Here is a 21,159-nt window from a genome sequence, read left to right on the forward strand (position 1 = left end):
CGGACTTTAGAAACATGGCAACATTATTTATGGCCCAAAGAATTTGTTATACATTCTGATCATGAATCTTTGAAACATATTAAAAGTCAAGCTAAACTGAATCGTAGACATGCTAAATGGGTTGAATTCATTGAGACTTTCCCTTATGTCATTAAACACAAGAAGGGAAAAGAAAATGTTATTGCTGATGCATTGTCTCGTCGCTATACTATGCTTTCACAACTTGACTTCAAAATATTTGGTTTGGAGACCATCAAAGATCAATATGTGCATGATGCTGATTTTAAAGATGTAATGCAGAATTGTAAAGATAGAAGAATGTGGAACAAGTTTGTTGTTAACGATGGATTTGTGTTTCGTGCTAACAAGCTATGCATTCCAGCTAGCTCTGTTCGTCTTTTGTTGTTGCAGGAGGCGCATGGAGGAGGATTAATGGGACACTTTGGCATGAAGAAGACGGAGGACGTACTTGCTACACATTTCTTTTGGCCAAAGATGAGACGGGATGTTGAGCGTTTTATTGCTCGCTGCACTACATGTCAAAAAGCTAAGTCACGACTCAATCCTCATGGTTTATATATGCCTTTGCCTGTACCTAGTGTTCCTTGGGAGGATATATCTATGGACTTTGTTTTAGGTTTACCTCGAACAAAGAAGGGGAGGGATAGCATATTTGTTGTCGTGGATAGATTCTCGAAAATGGCACACTTTATACCATGTCATAAAAGTGATGATGCTGTTAATGTTGCTGATTTGTTCTTTCGTGAAATTATTCGCTTGCATGGTGTGCCAAATACTATTGTTTCAGATCGTGATACTAAATTTCTTAGCCACTTTTGGAGATGTTTATGGGCTAAGTTGGGGACTAAACTGCTTTTTAGTACTACTTGTCACCCCAAACTGATGGACAAACTGAAGTAGTCAATAGAACGTTGTCTACTATGCTTAGGGCTGTTTTGAAGAATAATAAGAAAATGTGGGAGGAATGCTTGCCTCATATTGAATTTGCTTATAATCGTTCATTGCATTCTACTACTAAGATGTGCCCTTTTGAAGTTGTGTATGGTTTCCTACCTCGTGCACCTATTGATTTGTTGCCTCTTCCATCTTCGGAGAAGGTTAATTTTGATGCTAAACAACGTGCTGAATTGATTTTAAAAATGCATGAGTTAACTAAGGAAAACATTGAGCGTATGAATGCTAAATATAAACTTGCTGGAGATAAGGGTAGAAAACATGTTGTGTTTGCACCTGGAGATCTTGTTTGGTTACATTTGCGTAAGGATAGATTTCCTGATTTGCGCAAATCAAAGCTAATGCCACGTGCTGATGGTCCCTTTAAGGTGTTGATAGAGGCGGGGTGTCCCGATCTTTCGATGAGATGATAACTACCGATTTGGTGGAGACGACTTTGACGATCCGACTACAAACGTGCACAACGTTGCGCCTTAGCAATCGCTAAACCAACTCCGAGAGGTTATTGACCACGCCGGAGCACGATCAACCTGACCACGAAGGTCTATTCCTGCAAGCAATCGAAGAACGAGCAAGAATATGATAAAGCAATCTGGATATTGCAAATATATATGAAGTATTGATAATGGTGGGGATCCGTAAGCGGTCTTGGTCTGGTCGTTGGACACAAACGAAGTACACGAAGTTGCAATGGCTAACTTTTAACTAAACAAATCCCCAGGAAAAGCTACTAGATGGATCTACTTATATAGGAGCAAGGGGTGGCGGCCAAGGAGGTGGGAGGACGTCCCAAGGCAGCCTAAAACTAAATCTAGGTCGTACAAGGCCAATGGGCCCAAGTGGAGGTGATGTAACACCTTTGGACTTGTAGTTTGACTCGGATTCTGCTGCAGCATCAGATTGTTTCGTCCACAACTCAACGCTCCGGACGAATTTGAAGGTGATTCCAATTGGGTTGGAAAGTGCACGAAATCTAGTTTCCAACAAAAAAAGAATCACCCAATTCGGAGTCCGTATGAAAAACTTGTGTGCGTTTTGAGTCAGGTGTGTCTGTGCAGTCCGAATCTGAATCCAGAACGTGAGAGACTTGGACTCTATCTTCTCTTGGGCCAAAAGTGACGTGAGAGAACTTTTTGGACAGCAAATAAACATCTCTTTCTTCCTTATCTTCATATGTGGATTGTACATGATAGAGGCAAAGGTGTCCCGTCTTTCGATGAGATGGTGGATTTCGCTTTGGTGGAAGTCGACTTTGACGATCCGACTACGAACGTGCGAGGACGTCGCGCCTTAGCAATCGCTAAACCAACTCCGAGAGGTTATTGACCACGCCGGAGCACGATCAACCTGACCACGAGGGTCTGTTTCCTGCGAGCAAACGAAGAACAAACAAGAAACTGAGATTGCAATCTGGATATTGCGAATATAAGATGAAAGCTTTATTGATCAAGGTGGGGTTCTGTGACGCCTTTGTCTGGTCGTTGAACACAAACGAAGTACGCGAAGTTGCAGCTATGGCGAACTTTTAATCTAAACAAAACCCCAAAGTCTAAACGATGCCCTAAGGGCTGTATATATGGAGGAAGAGGGGGGGAATTTCGTGGCCCTTGGTGGAGGGGTCCGAAATCAACCCTATCTCTTGTTTCCCCACACATACGGACTCTAAAAATAGCCTATACTTATGTATTTCGAAATTACATGGGCCTGGCCCAATAATAAGGTGACGCAGCACCTAAAATAGCCTCGGGACGAAATTTATGAAGTGGCATCTTGTATATTTCGTCCAAGGCTTCATGCACCCATTATGGTGGCTTCAAAGTCCTGAAATCATCACTTGTAACTCCGTTCTTGTTCCCCTTGCGCATGCCATCATCTCCATGCTTGTTCTTGCTCAAATGTTCATCCTTCTCCAAGCTAGTCCCTTCATTTGTAAGCAAAACAAATGTATCCAATTTAGGCAGCATCATATTCTCATGAACATTAGAATCATTACCAAGAAACGAAAGTACCTGGTAATTTAGTTGGCGTGCACGAGCTCTAGTAATTGGTCCAGTATGTATAGCAGCAGGGGCTGTGGGTGTAACAATTGTATTGATGTCCTCATCATCCTCCCCTTCTTGAAATGAAGTCGTCCTCGACGAAAGTTCATCTTCCTCACCCAAATAAGGCTTCAAATCTGCAATGTTAAAAGTGGGACTAACCCCAAAATCTGCAGGCAGCTCAAGTTTATATGCATTATCATTTATTTTCTCTAACACCTTAAAGGGACCAACAACACGTGGCATTAACTTTGATTTGCGCAAATCAGGAAATCTATCCTTACGCAAATGTAACCAAACAAGATCTCCAGGTGCAAACACAACATGTTTTCTACCCTTATCTCCAGCAAGTTTATATTTAGCATTCATGCGATGTTTTCCTTAGTTAACTCATGCATTTTTAAAATCAATTCAGCACGTTGTTTAGCATCAAAATTAACCTTCTCCGAAGATGGAAGAGGCAACAAATCAATAGGTGCACGAGGTAGGAAACCATCCACAACTTCAAAAGGGCACATCTTAGTAGTAGAATGCAATGAACGATTATAAGCACATTCAATATGAGGCAAGCATTCCTCCCACATTTTCTTATTATTCTTCAAAACAGCCCTAAGCATAGTAGACAACGTTCTATTGACTACTTCAGTTTGTCCATCAGTTTGGGGGTGACAAGTAGTACTAAAAAGCAGTTTAGTCCCCAACTTAGCCCATAAACATCTCCAAAAGTGGCTAAGAAATTTAGTATCACGATCTGAAACAATAGTATTTGGCACACCATGCAAGCGAATAATTTCACGAAAGAACAAATCAGCAACATTAACAGCATCATCACTTTTATGACATGGTATAAAGTGTGCCATTTTCGAGAATCTATCCACGACAACAAATATGCTATCCCTCCCCTTCTTTGTTCGAGGTAAACCTAAAACAAAGTCCATAGATATATCCTCCCAAGGAACACTAGGTACAGGCAAAGGCATATATAAACCATGAGGATTGAGCCGTGACTTAGCTTTTTGACATGTAGTGCAGCGAGCAATAAAACGCTCAACATCCCGTCTCATCTTTGGCCAAAAGAAATGTGTAGCAAGTACGTCCTCCGTCTTCTTCACGCCAAAGTGTCCCATTAATCCTCCTCCATGCGCCTCCTGCAACAACAAAAGACGAACGGAGCTAGCTGGAATGCATAGCTTGTTAGCACGAAACACAAATCCATCGTTAACGACGAACTTGTTCCACATTCTTCCTTCTTTACAATTCTGTATTACATCTTTAAAATCAGCATCATGCACATATTGATCTTTGATGGTCTCCAAACCAAATATTTTGAAGTCAAGTTGTGAAAGCATAGTATAGCGGCGAGACAATGCATCAGCAATAACATTTTCTTTTCCCTTCTTGTGTTTAATGACATAAGGAAAAGTCTCAATGAATTCAACCCATTTAGCATGTCTACGATTCAGTTTAGCTTGACTTTTAATATGTTTCAAAGATTCATGATCAGAATGTATAACAAATTCTTTGGGCCATAAATAATGTTGCCATGTTTCTAAAGTCCGAACAAGAGCATATAATTCTTTATCATAAGTAGAATAATTCAGACTAGGCCCACTCAATTTTTCAGAAAAGTATGCAACAGGTTTGCCATCTTGTAATAACACACCGCCTAATCCAATTCCACTAGCATCACATTCAAGCTCAAAAGTCTTATTAAAATCGGGAAGTTGGAGTAAAGGAGCATGTGTCAACTTATCTTTCAATACCGAGAAGGCTTCTTCCTGTGCGGTACCCCAAAGAAAAGGCACATCTTTCTTTGTAAGCTCATTGAGAGGTGCAGCAATGGTGCTGAAATCTCTCACAAAACGCCTATAGAATCCAGCGAGGCCAAGAAAACTCCTCACTTGTGTGACCGTTTTGGGTTGCGGCCAACTCTCAATAGCTTCAATCTTGGCTTTATCAACTTCAATTCCCTGTGGAGTAACAACATAGACAAGAAAAGATACTCGGTCGGTGCAAAAGGTGCACTTCCCAAGGTTACCAAACAAACGTGCATCACGTAGAGCAATAAAAACAGCACGTAAATGTTCCAAATGTTCTTCCAAAGATCTGCTATAAATCAATATGTCATCAAAGTAAACTACCACAAATCGTCCAATGAAAGCACGTAAAACTTCGTTCATTAATCTCATGAAAGTACTAGGTGCATTAGTTAACCCAAAAGGCATGACTAACCACTCATATAATCCAAACTTAGTTTTGAATGCTGTTTTCCATTCATCTCCAAATTTCATACGAATTTGATGGTATCCACTACGTAAATCAACTTTGGAGAATATTGTAGAGCCACTCAATTCATCAAGCATATCATCTAGCCTAGGAATAGGATGACGATAACGAATAGTAATATTATTAATGCCTCTACAATCAACACACATACGTGATGTACCATCCTTTTTCGGCACTAGAATAATAGGAACAGCACAAGGACTAAGGGATTCGCGTATATAACCTTTGTCAAGAAGCTCTTGTACTTGACGCATAATCTCCTTCGTCTCCTCTGGATTGGTACGGTATGGTGCACGGTTTGGCAATGAAGCACCGGGAATTAAGTCAATCTGATGCTCAATCCCTCGAATAGGCGGTAATCCTGGTGGCACGTCTTGTGGAAAGACGTCAGCGAACTCCTGCAAAATGTTAGTGACAGCAGGAGGCAAAGAGGAAGGCACGTCCTCGAATGAAAATAATGCCTCTTTGCACACAAAAGCATAGCAAACAGATTTGCTGAAATCTAGCTCATCAATATCAGATTTGGTGGCAAATAAACATGCACTTTTCAATTTAATTTCAGAAGCAACACTAGATGGTTTATTATTAGGCTTCATTTGTTGCTCAAATTCTTTTGCCACAATCTGATTTTCACTCTTATTCGTCTCCTGTTTTGCTTTATTAGCTCTATTAATATCATCTTTCAAAATGGAATCAGGAGTCATAGGAAGCAAAGTAATATTTTTATCCTTATGAACAAGAGTATAGTGATTGTTTCTACCATGGTGTACAGAATTTTTATCAAATTGCCATGGTCTACCAAGTAATAAGGAACATGCTTGCATAGGTACCACATCACAATCAACATAATCAGCATATGTAGATATACTAAAATGCACACGAACGGTACGTGTTACCTTAACCTTGCCGCTGTTGTTGAACCATTGGATGTAGTAAGGATGTGGATGTGGTCTTGTGGTGAGAGAAAGCTTCTCCACCATCTCCATGCTAGCCAAATTGTTGCAGCTCCCTCCGTCTATGATGACGTGCACAGAACGTTCCTTGACAACTCCCTTGGTATGGAACAAATTGTGCCTCTGATTTAGCTCAGCTTGTGTGATCTGCACACTCAAAACACGTTGAGCAACTAAACATTCATATCTGTCAGCGTCTTCAGGAGCCATGTATTGCGTCTCATTATCAGAATCATCTCCACCATGTTCTTCACGTGTAATAAGAGCCAAAGTCTCCTCATCATAGTCACTAGCGGACTCATATCCACCATCCGCGGTAGCAATCATCACACGCGGAGATTTGCATTCTCTCGCATAATGACCTCCTCCCTTACAACGACGACAAATAATATCACTTGTGTGCCCTGTTGATGCTATGTAAGAAGAAGAACGCTGTGTAGGCCCCGCAGGTGCGCTCTTGGCAGATAATGGTGGTTGTGCCTGTTTTCTTGTATCACGGCTGGAGGTGGCACCTGATGGAGGTGCTGGTGCAGTTGAAGTAGAAGATGCACGTGGTGTCCATGATGAAGGTCGGCCTGCAGAAAAGTTAGTTCGCCCCAATGCTTGTCGATCCTGCACTTCACGTTCAGCTTTACAAGCAAAATGGAATAAACGAGTGATATTAGTATACTCCTTATAGTCTAGAATGGTCTGAATCTCTCTATTTAATCCACCCAGAAAACGTGCAAGCATAGCTTCATTCTCCTCAACAATACCACATCTAATCATGCCAGTTTGTAATTCCTGATAATATTCTTCTACAGAATTTTTTCCTTGTCTTAAACGCTGCAATTTTTGAAGCAATTCACGTTGATAATATGGTGGAACCCAACGCGTACGCATAGCAGTTTTCAAAGCAGCCCAAGTAGTTGGAATAGGATATAATCTACAATGTTCAGACCACCATACACATGCAAAACTAGTGAAAGCACAAACAACAGCAGCAACTCGTCTCTCCTCAGGATATTGTAAACATGTAAATCGTTGTTCAGTTTCTAACTCCCAAGTAAGATATATATCAGGAACATATCTACCCTCAAATGGTGGAATATTCAATTTTAGTTTAGGAATATGGACATCATCTCGTACCTGAGGTGGTGGTGCAGGCCTACCATTACGAATATATACCTGAGGTCGACCTGCTGGTGGTGGTGCTGGTGGCTGCTCGTAGATCTGATTTTGATCAACCTCATCCTCATAATCGCCCGCATACTCATCATCCTCCTGGGTACCAGCAACAGCAGTAGCAGGAGCCACAGAAGTATCAACAGCAGCACCAACAGTTTGGCCAAACGCAAGAGGAACACGGCTCGCTCGGCGAAGGTCTATTTCGCAACGTGGAGGTAGTCGTTGTTGTTGTTGTTGGAGAGGTGCGTTAGGTGCAGCGGGTGGTGGTGGTGGAAGACGCGCGAGCAATTCATTAAATCTGTTATCGAGCTTTGTTTCGAACGTCTTCTCAAGGCCAGTGATCTTCTCCATGGCCTCTTCAAAATTGTTCAGCACATCTTGTACCTGTTCAGTCATCATTTGCTGAAACTTATCATGAAGCTCCTTGTTCGATAAGTTCTCCCAGTCAATCTCGTCGGCTTGTGATCCTGGCATGGTTAGCAGCAATAGAAACACACAAGAATATGATCCTACAGACTACTAAGAAGTGGTGGTGGTGTATCACAAATCCGTCAAGCAAATCTCAAATTCTTACCAGTTCTTACCCAGCAGCAGGCGGTGATCGGCAACCGTTGTAGTCAAAAACTCTCAAAGCTTGGATAGAGCGATTACCAGGGAGAGTCAAACACACGACGTAGATGTATGTGGAGCTGGGAAGGCTTATAGTATGGTAGCAAAAAGGGTCAGCAATAATCAATTCAGAGATGCAAAGTTGAATAAACGCTCAACGACGGTACTGTGGTGGTCCTAGGCTAGACTGTGCTAGAGACGCGAGCCTAGAACACCAACAAAATCACGGCGCGGCACGTAAACAAGGGAAAAGCACACTCTGAATTTTTTTTCGCTCTTTTTTTTTGCGCTCTTTTTTTTTGCGCTGCTTTTTTTTTGCGAAAAATCACTATAATGGCGAGTATCTCAAAACTCTTCCTAGCTCAAACTGACAGGATGGGCAAGAAATTTTTCGACCAATTTTTTTTTTTCGACTGCCCGGACCCAAAAACTGGAAACGGGTCAAAAAAAACTTCCTATAATGGCACCTGTCTCAAAACACTCAGAAACACCTAAAAATAGGATAGCCAGAAATTTTTTCGAAAAATGTGTTTTCGAAAAATTTTGGGCCTAAACGGAGCATGGCTACCCGACTCTTTTTTTTTCCCGAGACCTACTCCGGCAAGGAAACACGAATCGGAATCTGGATGGATCCCGAAAACAAACCTAATAAGCAAGGAACTCGGATTGGTGGTGGATATATGGTGGTGGTATATGGCAGCAGTGGTGGTAGCGGTGGTAGTATATGGATATGGATCGGTGGTGGTATATGGACACAGATTGGGTGCGGTGGTGGTAGATGGTAGGGGCGATGATGATGGTGCGGTGGCGGCGTGACAACTTATGACCAGAACTCGAAACTCTAAAAGACTAGACTCTAAGACCAGCAACTAGACACGACGATGCAACCGCAAATTGAACAAAGCAAAACCCTAAAAAGATTATGCAAAGGCTCAGATTGGTTCGGATATGATGAACTAACCCTAAATTTTTTTTTGGCTTTTTCGTGGACTATAGGTATGAAGAACAGACTCGATCTAAACTACGAAAAACTGTAAAATCTCACCGAGCAACCTGGAAATCTGATACCACTTGATAGAGGCAAAGGTGTCCCGTCTTTCGATGAGATGATGGATATCGCTTTGGTGGAAGTCGACTTTGACGATCCGACTACGAACGTGCGAGGACGTTGCGCCTTAGCAATCGCTAAACCAACTCCGAGAGGTTATTGACCACGCCGGAGCACGATCAACCTGACCACGAGGGTCTGTTTCCTGCGAGCAAACGAAGAACAAGCAAGAAACTAAGATTGCAATCTGGATATTGCGAATATAAGATGAAAGCTTTATTGATCAAGGTGGGGTTCTGTGACGCCTTTGTCTGGTCGTTGAACACAAACGAAGTACGCGAAGTTGCAGCTATGGCGAACTTTTAATCTAAACAAAACCCCAAAGTCTAAACGATGCCCTAAGGGCTGTATATATGGAGGAAGAGGGGGGGAATTTCGTGGCCCTTGGTGGAGGGGTCCGAAATCAACCCTATCTCTTGTTTCCCCACACATACGGACTCTAAAAATAGCCTATACTTATGTATTTCGAAATTACATGGGCCTGGCCCAATAATAAGGTGACGCAGCACCTAAAATAGCCTCGGGACGAAATTTATGAAGTGGCATCCTGTATATTTCGTCCAAGGCTTCATGCACCCATTATGGTGGCTTCAAAGTCCTGAAATCATCACTTGTAACTCCGTTCTTGTTCCCCTTGCGCATGCCATCATCTCCATGCTTGTTCTTGCTCCAATGTTCATCCTTCTCCAAGCTAGTCCCTTCATTTGTAAGCAAAACAAATGTATCCAATTTAGGCAGCATCATATTCTCATGAACATTAGAATCATTACCAAGAAACGAAAGTACCTGGTAATTTAGTTGGCGTGCACGAGCTCTAGTAATTGGTCCAGTATGTATAGCAGCAGGGGCTGTGGGTGTAACAATTGTATTGATGTCCTCATCAGACCCCGTGCATAAGTAAAGCTCATGTGCTCCGCACACCTTGTCAATTTCATGCTTTCTATTTTTTGCATGTGTTATCTGACACTTTGTGCAGCACCTACCCCCGGTAAGCAATAACGAGCCATAAGGCTCCATATCTTTATTTTCTCTTCTTTCTTTTTCTCAAAGAAAAGGAAGGTTCCCTCGCCCACAAGTTTGCCGGGGGAAAGGAGAAGATAATGGTGTGGACCAAGCGTCGTTCAAGAAACTTTCGCCTTACCGGGAAGCAAACGACAGAAAAGACAAGTTGCCAAAGTTTGAGCAATTAGTTTTAAAAAATTTATGTTATCTTCCTTGAACGACCGCGCTTTGTATGGAAAACCTGTGCGCGGAGGAACCAACTCGTAGCTAGTTGTGCCCTTACTTTGTTTCGAGTCCGCTCAACAACTTAAGTGAGCTGCGACTAGTTGCGACAAGGTTTCTTGTCGGTAGTGGCACCGCCAGCAGGCTGCTGATGTCCCGCACTCAGCGCTCGCGGCTAAGGTGCCTGCACCGGCAAGTTCCCTAAAACCGTAGTGCAAAAACATACAAAGGAAGGAATCAAGTAAAGGAAATAACATAGCAATCGCTACCCGAAATAGAGTTATATTACAAGATAGCTTGTCGCAGCTCTAACAGATTGTTCCTATAACATGACTGGCAGCGACAAGAAAAGGAGAAAACGGGCGGCCTAATCTACGCGATCGCCCTCAACCCTCTTGATCCCGCTCACCTTGTCCACAATGGGTGCGACAAGGGTCTTGAGCGCTTCCAGATCAGCATCCGGCGGCAAGGACCTGAGGACATTGGTGAGCTTGAGGCCTGGGTTGCGGAAGGCCACCTTCACCAACACCTTTTGAAGAGCTCCCGCGCAGATCTTGCGCGACTAGTCGGCCAGCTGCTTTGGGATCTTATGCTGGAGTCGCTGGAGGGCCGTCGCCACGCCTTTGAAGAACAAGGTGAGCTTGGCGCTGGGTTGGAGCTCTTCAAAAGGTGTTGGTGAAGGTGGCCTTCTGCAACCCAGGCCTCAACCTCACCAACGTCCAGGCATGAGTGTTATCTGCCTTCTAACCCCCCCTCTACATTGCGCATGGGCCTCCTTTTATATGCTCAAGGGGTCACCGATAGGTGGCAATGCAGAGAAGGGCAAAAATGGAAAAGGAGTTGTGGTTGGTACAACTACCTGCACAGTGTATCATACCTAACCCTGACGGCAGGGGACAAAGGCATTAAATGCCCGTCTGTGTCGCCCAAATAGTGCAAACAGGGACCGTCAGGGACGCCATCGCTTGCCACGATGGCGATCTTGTCAGCGCCGCTTGCCACTACGCACCGTTGGCTGCACAGCCTCTTGCCACGCGTGTCTGGAAGGTCCCAGGGCGATATGTTGGTGGATGTGCTGGAGCGCGGGTATAGAGTGGTGGCTTGCCGTGGCAAGCGCCTTGCTGCGGTCGTTGTCTTGTCGTGTCCGGAAGCTTGTCGCTCACCGGGTCTTGCCGGGACGCGTGGCGTGTCGCGGCAAGTTCCTTGAGATGCCTTGGTTGGCCTTCCCGGCAAGCTCCTCTTGCCGGAGCCTTGTCTTCTTGGCTTGTACACTTTGTTCTTGAATGGCTCCAAATGCACTACGAAGGACCTTAGCGGTCGCCCGGCAAGCCTGGCCGCGGGGTGCTGCGACTGCCCGTGCACAAGTTCGGGGTACTAGGGTACCCCTACTCTAGTACACCGACAGGAGCCCCCGGGCCTGGGCCACACACGGTGCCGAGCGCTGTTGGGCCAGGCCCAAAACAGGGCACGGGCACGCGCGGCCTGGGTTACGCCGTATTTCACTCCGTATCCACCGTGCCCTCCCCGAACGGCACACGTCGAATGCGGCGTCGTGGGAGAGATCGTGGGTGGTTTCTTTATTCGGAAAGACGGAACGTCCGCCCCCTCCCCCTTTATAAGAAGGGGAAACAGGGGCAGTTCGCCCATCTCGCCGTTGCTATTCCAATCTTAAAAATCTCCGCAGCTCCCCCCCTTCTTCCGAAGCCGGAAGAGAGCAGCGCTCCGCCCCCCATCGCCACCGGCGCCACCAACACCGTCGATCTCCCCCACCACCTCCGCCATGGCTCCGAAAGCCGGGAAGGCCGTGAAGTCGGCCGAGGCAATGCGAAAGGAGCGGGCAACCTTCCTCCCTGAGCTCTCCGCGAAGGAGCTGACGGAGTACTACTACCTCTTCTGGTCGACGGAGACGCGAGTGCATCTACGCACGAAGGTACTCTCAGCCGCCGCTTCGGAACGGGCTCCGAATGGATATCCCTTCTTTGCGTTATTCTTCTACTGCGGGCTCTGCCCGCCTTTCTCTGAATTCTTCTGCGACATTATGAACACCTACGGGTTCCACCTCCTTGACTTCACCCCCAATGCTGTTGTGACCATGGTAGTTTTCGCACATCTCTGCGAAAACTTTGTCGGAGTCCACCCAAATGTAGCTCTTTTCCGCCACTTCTTTATGCCCAGAGTTGAGAGGGGAGAGCCTTTATCCGGCGGGATCGCCTAGATCTCGAGAGCTGGCAGGAAGGAAGCTTATTTGGAAGGAGAGCTCCACAGCAAGTGGGAGGAGTGGAGAGCAGACTGGTGCTGGATTATCGAGGAGAACCCTCAGCCATTTCCTGCCCAGCGCCAAGCCCCAGCAGTGCGCGGCAACGACTGGAGCAACGTGGCCCCGGAAGACGATATGCTGAAGATTGCCGTCACCCGGATCCTACGCCTCAGGCTTGCCGGGCTCACTGTAGGCGCTGTTGGCGCATATTTTCTTCGCCGCCGCATCGCCCCCTTGCAGGAGAGGAGGAGACCTGCCTGGGAGTTCGGGGGTGCGGCGGACATCATGAGGCTGCGCCCGGGCCTCAACTTCAACTTCACTGTCCTGGAACTGGACGCGATGCTCAAGGAACTGTTCGAACACGACCCTCAACATCCCGAATGGTTCCGGTTGCCGAAGGGTGTCGTTCCGCTGTGCAACAATTCCTCGCTCGACCGCATCCGTGCAATGATGCCGTTGTGCGATTCGCATGGAATTGTCCCAACTTGGCAAGAGCCTGCAGATGACATCGTGCAGGCGTTCTTTGACGGCTTGGTGGAGGTGGCGGTCCGCTCCGATGAGCAGAAAAGCCTCACCCGCGACACCACTGATGCGGAGATGCAGCGCATCGCCACTAGGGCGGAAGAGGCGGCGGAAGCCGCTGCCGCGGGTGAGTTCGGATTCACCGTGGAGGAGGCAGAGGCAGCAGAGGCGGCAAGCCTTGCCGAGCGACAGTGGCTTGCCAGCGAGGAAGAGCTTGCCGGGCCTGACGCCGAGTCGAGCGAGCCCGCCGAGGGTGCGAGCGGCTCGCCATCTTCAGGCAGCTTGCCGGAAGTAGAGCCCCCAGCGCAGCCCCCAGGTCCACCAAGAAGGCGTCTCCGCAAGGCCGGGGACGTAGCAGGGCGGCAGACGGGTCGACAGCCGCCGCGCCGCGCGACACGCTCCACCGCGACAAGTACTGTTGCCGCGGGAGCATCTCACGCCGCGGCGGCGGCCGGAGCTGGGTCTTCCCGGACCACCACCACTACCCCCGCCAAGCGGCTAAGGGAACCTACTCCTCCGCCTCGTCGCGCCGGAGGCGAGCCGGACTTCGACCTCTCCGCGCTCAGCTCCGACGAGGAAGAAGAAGAGTAAGATTCTCTGTTGTATTTGTAGTTCTTCAATTCTTGCTGTTTTGTCTTGTATCTGATTTGCTTTACTCTGAACTCATTCCTTTTCAGGACTCTGGCCCAGAGAGCGGCGAAGAGAGCCAAGGCCCCGGTGATTGTCATCGAGGACGAGCCCACCGCGACAGCAGGGGGCGCGCCCGAGACCATCTTGCCAGACCCGGCAACTGTTCCCCAAAGCAGCCCCCTGCGCAGCCCCCATCGTAAGTACATGGTTTACTTCTCGCCGCTAGGCGCGCATGGGTGCTTGTTCTTTGCTGACATCTGATCATTTGTTTGTGTAGGAGAAGAACAACCCCATCAGGAGCGCCCGGAAGCCGCCCCCGACATGTCATCTGCTTCGACTACACCGCCAAGGGAGGATTCCCCGGCAAGGGAGCGATCTTCGGCAAGGGAGCGATCTCTGGCAAGGGAGAATTTTCCGATAAGGGAGAAGTCTCCGGTAAGAGAGAGTTCTCCGGCAAGGGACAGCACCAGCGACCCCCCGGTGGGGGAGACCGTGACTGTAGAGCCCAGTGCAGGTAATCCTCTTGCTTGAAAACTTCCCTTGGGTTCTTCTTCTTCTGATTTTCTTTTTGGATATTTGCTTGACTTTTCTACCTTTTCCGGCCGTCAGATCCCTCTGCCATGGAGCCGACGGACACCGAGGTTGCCGGCGATGAGCCCGCGCGTGGCAACACCGACGACGTTGCTGCTACCGAAGAAGCAGCCGACGCCGATGATCCTGCCGGCGAGGAGGCCGCCAAGGCTGCCGCCGCAGAAGCCGGCGAGGGGTCCGGCAATCGCACTGACGGCCCTGAGGCCACAGGAGCGTCAGGCGCTACGCCGACCGCCGATCCCTCTGCCACTGCTGCAGCGTCAGGCTCCGAAGAGCCCCAGCCCGGCGCCTATTTGAAGGCCGGCGATGGAGTCTTCATCAAGCTCCCCTGGGCGTCGAGCTCCAGGGCGCCAGTTCAAGGAGAAGCCTTTGACAGAGAGGTGCTCGCCTCCACTTGGCTGACACTGGTTGACACGCCGAGCGGCAGCGGCGGCGAGGCTGAGGAGGAGCGGCTGCTGTGAAAGCTGGTGTCGCTCTACCGCGCCCGGCAGGCCAAGCTGGAATCCCAAGAAGCGCTTGTCGCACAGGCGGGAGTGGAGATCGAGAAGCGCGCGGAGGAGCTCCGGGGTCTTAACCCGGAAGCTCTCCGGTCCCTGGCAGAGGAGCGGAGGCAACTGGTCGAGGAGTGGAAAGCCTTCCTCCTCGAGAAGGCTGAAGCTCAAGAGCAACAGCGGCTTGCCGCCGAGGAGCTGTTTGCGCAGGAGGGTGAGCTGGCGCAGCAGAAGGTCAATCTTGACAGCCATGAGGAGGAGCTTGCCGCGCGCGAGCAAACATTTGGCGGGGCTCTCAAGGAAGCAGAGGACACTCCCGCAGCTGCCGAGGCCGCCAAGAAGGAGCTGGAGATGAAGGTGGCGCAGCTGGAGGCCGATCTCAAGGCGAGTGGTGAAGAGCTTGCCGCGCTCAAGCGTGAGCGCGAGAAGGACGCCTACACTCTTGGCGAGCTGCAGGGTAGTCTCGCCGAGAAGGGCAAGGAGCTTAGCGCCGCCAAGGACTCCAACGCAGATCTTGAGTTGAAGCTGGCTACTTTGACCAAGACACTTGACGGCGCCAAGGAGCGGGAGGTGGCCTTGAAGGAGGAGATCAAGGCCAACGAGGCGCTGCTGACGAGGGCCGCTGACACCCAGAACACATTTAGGGATACTATGGATTTCTGGACGGAGGGTCTCGTGGATATTGCCGCGGCCATCGACAGGGAGCTGGCGCAGCTGGGGATGGAGGATCTTGGGTATCCCTCCGGCGAGAACCTCCAACCCAGCGCCAAGCTCACCTTGTTCTTCAAAGGCGTGGCGACGGCCCTCCAGCGACTCCAGGAGAAGATCCCAAAGCAGCTGGCCAACGAGTCGCGCAAGATCTGCGCGGGAGCTCTTCAAAAGGTGTTGGTGAAGGTGGCCTTCCGCAACCCAGGCCTCAACCTCACCAACGTCCTCAGGTCCTTGCCGCCGGATGCTGATCTGGAAGCGCTCAAGACCCTTGTTGCACCCATTGTGGACAAGGTGAGCGGGATCAAGAGGGTCGAGGGCGATTGCGTAGATTAGGCCGCCCGTTTTCTCCTTTTCTTGTCGCTGCCAGTCATGTTATGGGAACAATCTGTTAGAGCTGCGACAAGCTATCTTGTAATATAACTCTATTTCGAGTAGCGATTGCTATGTTATTTCCTTTACTTGATTCCTTCCTTTGTATGTTTTTGCCCTATGCTTTTAGGGAACTTGCCGGTGCAGGCACCTTAGCCGCGAGCGCTGAGTGCGGGACGTCAACAACCTGCTGGCGGTGCCGCTACCGACAAGAAACCTTGTCGCAACTAGTCCCAGCTCACTTAAGTTGTTGAGCGGACTCGAAACAAAGTAAGGGCGCAACTAGCTACGAGTTGGTTCCTCTGCGCACAGGTTTTCCATACAAAGCACTGTCGTTCAAGGAAGATAACTTAAAATTTTTAAAACTAATTGCTCGAACTTTGGCAACTTAGCTTTTCTGTCGTTTGCTTCCCGGTAAGGCGAAACTTTCTTGAAGGACGCTTGGTCCACACCATTATCTTCTCCTTTCCACAAAAGATGTCGGGGAAGCTGACCCACGAACACCTATGGGCCCGGCGGACCGAGCCCCTTCCAGTTCGGCGGGGGGCGGAGATCGCGCGAAGAGCGGATCGAGGCGAAGCACACGAGCGGTTTACCCAGCTTCGGAGCTCTCCGGAGAGATAATACTCCTACTGCTGCATGTCTGAGTGTATTGACTTCTTGCTCGGGAGCGCGGAGTGCTACAGTACACACCAACTGCTAACGAGACCGAGCATGAGTGTTCTCTGCCTTCTAACCCCCCCTCTACATTGCGCATGGGCCTCCTTTTATATGCTCAAGGGGTCACCGACAGGTGGCAACGCAGACAAGGGAAAAAATGGAAAAGGAGTTGTGGTTGGTACAACTACCTACACAGTGTATCATACCTAACCCTGACGGGAGGGGACAAAGGCATTAAATGCCCATCTGTGTCGCCCAAACAGTGCAAACAGGGACCGTCAGGGACGCCATCGCTTGCCACGATGGCGATCTTGTCAGCGCCGCTTGCCACTGCGCACCGCTGGCTGCACAGCCTCTTGCCACACGCGCCTGGAAAGGTCCCAGGGCGACACGTTGGTGGATGTGCTGGAGCGCGGGTACAGAGTGGTGGCTTGCCGCGGCAAGCGCCTTGCGGCGGTCGTTGTCTTGTCACGTCCGGAAGCTTGTCGCTCACCGGGTCTTGTCTGGACGCGTGGCGCGTCGCGGCAAGTTCCTTGAGATGCCTTGGTTGGCCTTCCCGGCAAGCTCCTCTTGCCGGGGCCTTGTCTTCTTGGCTTGTACACTTTGTTCTTGAATTGCTCCAAATGAACTATGGAGGACCTTGGCGGTCGCCCGGCAAGCCTTGCCGAGGGGTGCTGCGACTGCCCGTGCACAAGTTCGGGGTACTAGGGTACCCCTACTCTAGTACACCGACAGGAGCCCCCGGGCCTGGGCCACACACGGTGCCGAGCGCTGTTGGGCCAGGCCCAAAACAGGGCACGGGCACGCGCGGCCTGGGTTACGCCGTATTTCACTCCGTATCCACCGTGCCCTCCCCGAACGGCACACGTCGAATGCGGCGTCGTGGGAGAGATCGTGGGTGGTTTCTTTATTCGGAAAGACGGAACGTCCGCCCCCTCCCCCTTTATAAGAAGGGGAAACAGGGGCAGTTCGCCCATCTCGCCGTTGCTATTCCAATCTTAAAAATCTCCGCAGCTCCCCCCCTTCTTCCGAAGCCGGAAGAGAGCAGCGCTCCGCCCCCCATCGCCACCGGCGCCACCAACACCGTCGATCTCCCCCACCACCTCCGCCATGGCTCCGAAAGCCGGGAAGGCCGTGAAGTCGGCCGAGGCGCTGCGGCTAGAGGCGCTGCGAAAGGAGCGGGCAACCTTCCTCCCTGAGCTCTCCGCGAAGGAGCTGAGGGAGTACTACTACCTCTTCTGGTCGACGGAGACAAGAGCGCATCCGCGCACGAAGGTACTCTCAGCCGCCGCTTCGGAACGGGCTCCGAATGGATATCCCTTCTTCGCGTTATTCTTCTACTGCGGGCTCTGCCCGCCTTTCTCTGAATTCTTCTGCGACATTATGAACACCTACGGGTTCCACCTCCTTGACTTCACCCCCAATGCTGTTGTGACCATGACAGTTTTCGCACATCTCTGCGAAAACTTTGTCGGAGTCCACCCAAATGTAGCTCTTTTCCGCCACTTCTTTATGCCCAGAGTTGAGAGGGGAGAGCCTTTATCCGGCGGGATCGCCTAGATCTCGAGAGCTGGCAGGAAGGAAGCTTATCTGGAGGGAGAGCTCCGCAGCAAGTGGGAGGAGTGGAGAGCAGACTGGTGCTGGATTATCGAGGAGAACCCGCAGCCATTTCCTGCCCAGCGCCAAGCCCCAGCAGTGCGCGGCAACGACTGGAGCAGCGTGGCCCCGGAAGACGATAGGCTGAAGATTGCCGTCACCCGGATCCTACGCCTCAGGCTTGCCGGGCTCACTGTAGGTGCTGTTGGCGCAGATTTTCTTCGCCGCCGCATCGCCCCCCTGCAGGAGAGGAGGAGACCTGCCTGGGAGTTCGGGGGTGCGGCGGACATCATGAGGCTGCGCCCGGGCCTCAACTTCAACTTCACTGTCCTGGAACTGGACGTGATGCTCAAGGAACTGTTCAAACACGACCCTCAACATCCTGAATGGTTCCGGTTGCTGAAGGGTGTCGTTCCGCTGTGCAACAATTCCTCGCTCGACCGCATCCGTGCAATGATGCCGTCGTGCGATTCACATGGAATTGTCCCAACTTGGCAAGAGCCTGCAGACGATGTCGTGCAGGCGTTCTTTGACGGCTTGGTGGAGGTGGCGGTCCGCTCCGATGAGCAGAAAAGCCTCACCCGCGACACCACTGATGCGGAGATGCAGCGCATCGCCACTAGGGCGGAAGAGGCGGCGGCAGCCGCTGCCGCGGGTGAGGTCGGATTCACCGTGGAGGAGGCAGAGGCAGCAGAGGCAGCAGAGGCGGCAAGCCTTGCCGAGCGAGAGTGGCTTGCCCGCGAGGAAGAGCTTGTCGGGCCTGACGCCGAGTCGAGCGAGCCCGCCGAGGGTGCGAGCGGCTCGCCATCTTCAGGCAGCTTGCCGCAAGCAGAGCCCCCAGCGCAGCCCCCAGCTCCACCAAGAAGGCGTCTCCGCAAGGCCGGGGACGTAGCAGGGCGGCAGACGGGTCAACAGCCGCCGCGCCGCGCGACACGCTCCACCGCGACAAGTACTGTTGCCGCGGGAGCATCTCACGCCGCCGCGGCGGCCAGAGCTGGGTCTTCCCGGACCACCGCCACTACCCCCGCCAAGCGGCTAAGGGAATCTACTCCTCCGCCTCGTTGCGCCGGAGGCGAGCCGGACTTCGACCTCTCCGCGCTCAGCTCTGACGAGGAAGAAGAAGAGTAAGATTCTCTGCTGTATTTGTAGTTCTTCAATTCTTGCTGTTTTGTCTTGTATCTGATTTGCTTTACTCTGAACTCATTCCTTTTCAGGACTCTGGTCCAGAGAGTGGCGAAGAGAGCCAAGGCCCCGGTGATTGTCATCGAGGACGAGCCCACCGCGATAGCAGGGGGCGCGCCCGAGACCATCTTGCCGGACCCGACAACTGTTCCCCAAAGCAGCCTCCTACGCAACCCCAGCGTAAGTACATGGTTTACTTCTCGCCGCTAGGCGCGCATGGGTGCTTGTTCTTTGCTGACATCTGATCATTTGTTTGTGTAGGAGAAGAACAACCCCATCAGGAGCGCCCGGAAGCCGCCCCCGACATGTCATCTGCTTCGACTACACCGCCAAGGGAGGATTCCCCGGCAAGGGAGCGATCTCCGGCAAGGGAGCGATCTCCGGCAACGGAGAATTTTCCGATGAGGGAGAAGTCTCCGGTAAGAGAGAGTTCTCCGGCAAGGGACAGCACCAGCGACCCCCCGGTGGCGGAGACCGTGACTATAGAGCCGAGTGCAGGTAATCCTCTTGCTTGAAAACTTCCCTTGGGTTCTTCTTCTTCTGATTTTCTTTTTGGATATTTGCTTGACTTTTCTACCTTTTCCGGCCGTCAGATCCCTCTGCCATGGAGCCGATGGAGACCAAGGTTGCCGGCGATGAGACCACGCGTGGCAACACCGACGACGTCGCTGCTACCGAAGAAGCAGCCGACGCCGATGATCCTACCGGCGAGGAGGCCGCCAAGGCTGCCGCCGCAGAAGCCGGCGAGGGGTCCGGCGATCGCACTGACGGCCCTGAGGCCACAGGAGCGTCAGGCGCTACGCCGACCGCCGATACCTCTGCTAGTGCTGCAGCGTCAGGCTCCGAAGAGCCCCAGCCCGACGCCTATTTGAAGGCCGGCGATGGAGTCTTCATCAAGCTCCCCTGGGCGTCGAGCTCCAGGGCGCCAGTCGAAGGAGAAGCCTTTGACGGAGAGGTGCTCGCCTCCGCTGGGCTGACGCTGGTTGACGCGCCGAGCGGCAGCGGCGGCGAGGCTGAGGAGGAGCGGCTGTTGTGAAAGCTGGTGTCGCTCTACCGCGCCCGGCAGGTGTCACTTCCCTGGTCCTGTTATGCACTAGGCTAGACCTCATGTGAGCATCATGTTTTAATTCAAATGAAATTTGAATTGAGGGATTTTCAAAGCCTCAGAAACCTTCTAAAAATGATCAACATTAAAATCTTCTCAAAGAAGTCCAAGAAAATGTTCCTCTTAGTCTCTGAAAATATTGCAAAGAGGTAAAACTCAAAACAATATTTTTGGTATCTCAGAGTTAATTATTTTGGGCCCTTGAATTAAATAAATAACTATTTGTATTGGATATATATTTCTTAATTAATTAATATATGTCCAATAATTCTGATCTTTGATGAAGGGCTTTGGAATAATCCTACTAGTCCCTACCATAAATATCAGAAACAATAAAAATGATTTAGTGTCTAAAACTAAATCAAAACAAACTACAAAAAATAGAAAACAGAATTAAATAGAAATAAAAGAGGGAGAGAGAAAACTTACCTGGCGCTCACCTCTCAGCCCACCTGGCCCAGCTCCTCCAGCGGCCCAGCCCACCGCCGCTTCTCCCCCTGTCGTCTTCCTCCCCCTCGCCCCGAAGCTGCTCGGTGGCGCGCGCGGCCACGCGCCCCGGCCACCTCCTCCCTCCCAGCCTGCCTGGCTCCTCCTCGACGCCCGGTGACGCCACGCGCCTCCCCGACCCCTTCTCACTTCTCCCTCGCTCTCTGGACCTCCCTCCCCCTCGCTCCTCTGCTTCCC

Source organism: Triticum dicoccoides, chromosome 5B (assembly GCF_002162155.2).
Source record: "Triticum dicoccoides isolate Atlit2015 ecotype Zavitan chromosome 5B, WEW_v2.0, whole genome shotgun sequence".
Lineage (NCBI taxonomy): Eukaryota > Viridiplantae > Streptophyta > Magnoliopsida > Poales > Poaceae > Triticum > Triticum dicoccoides.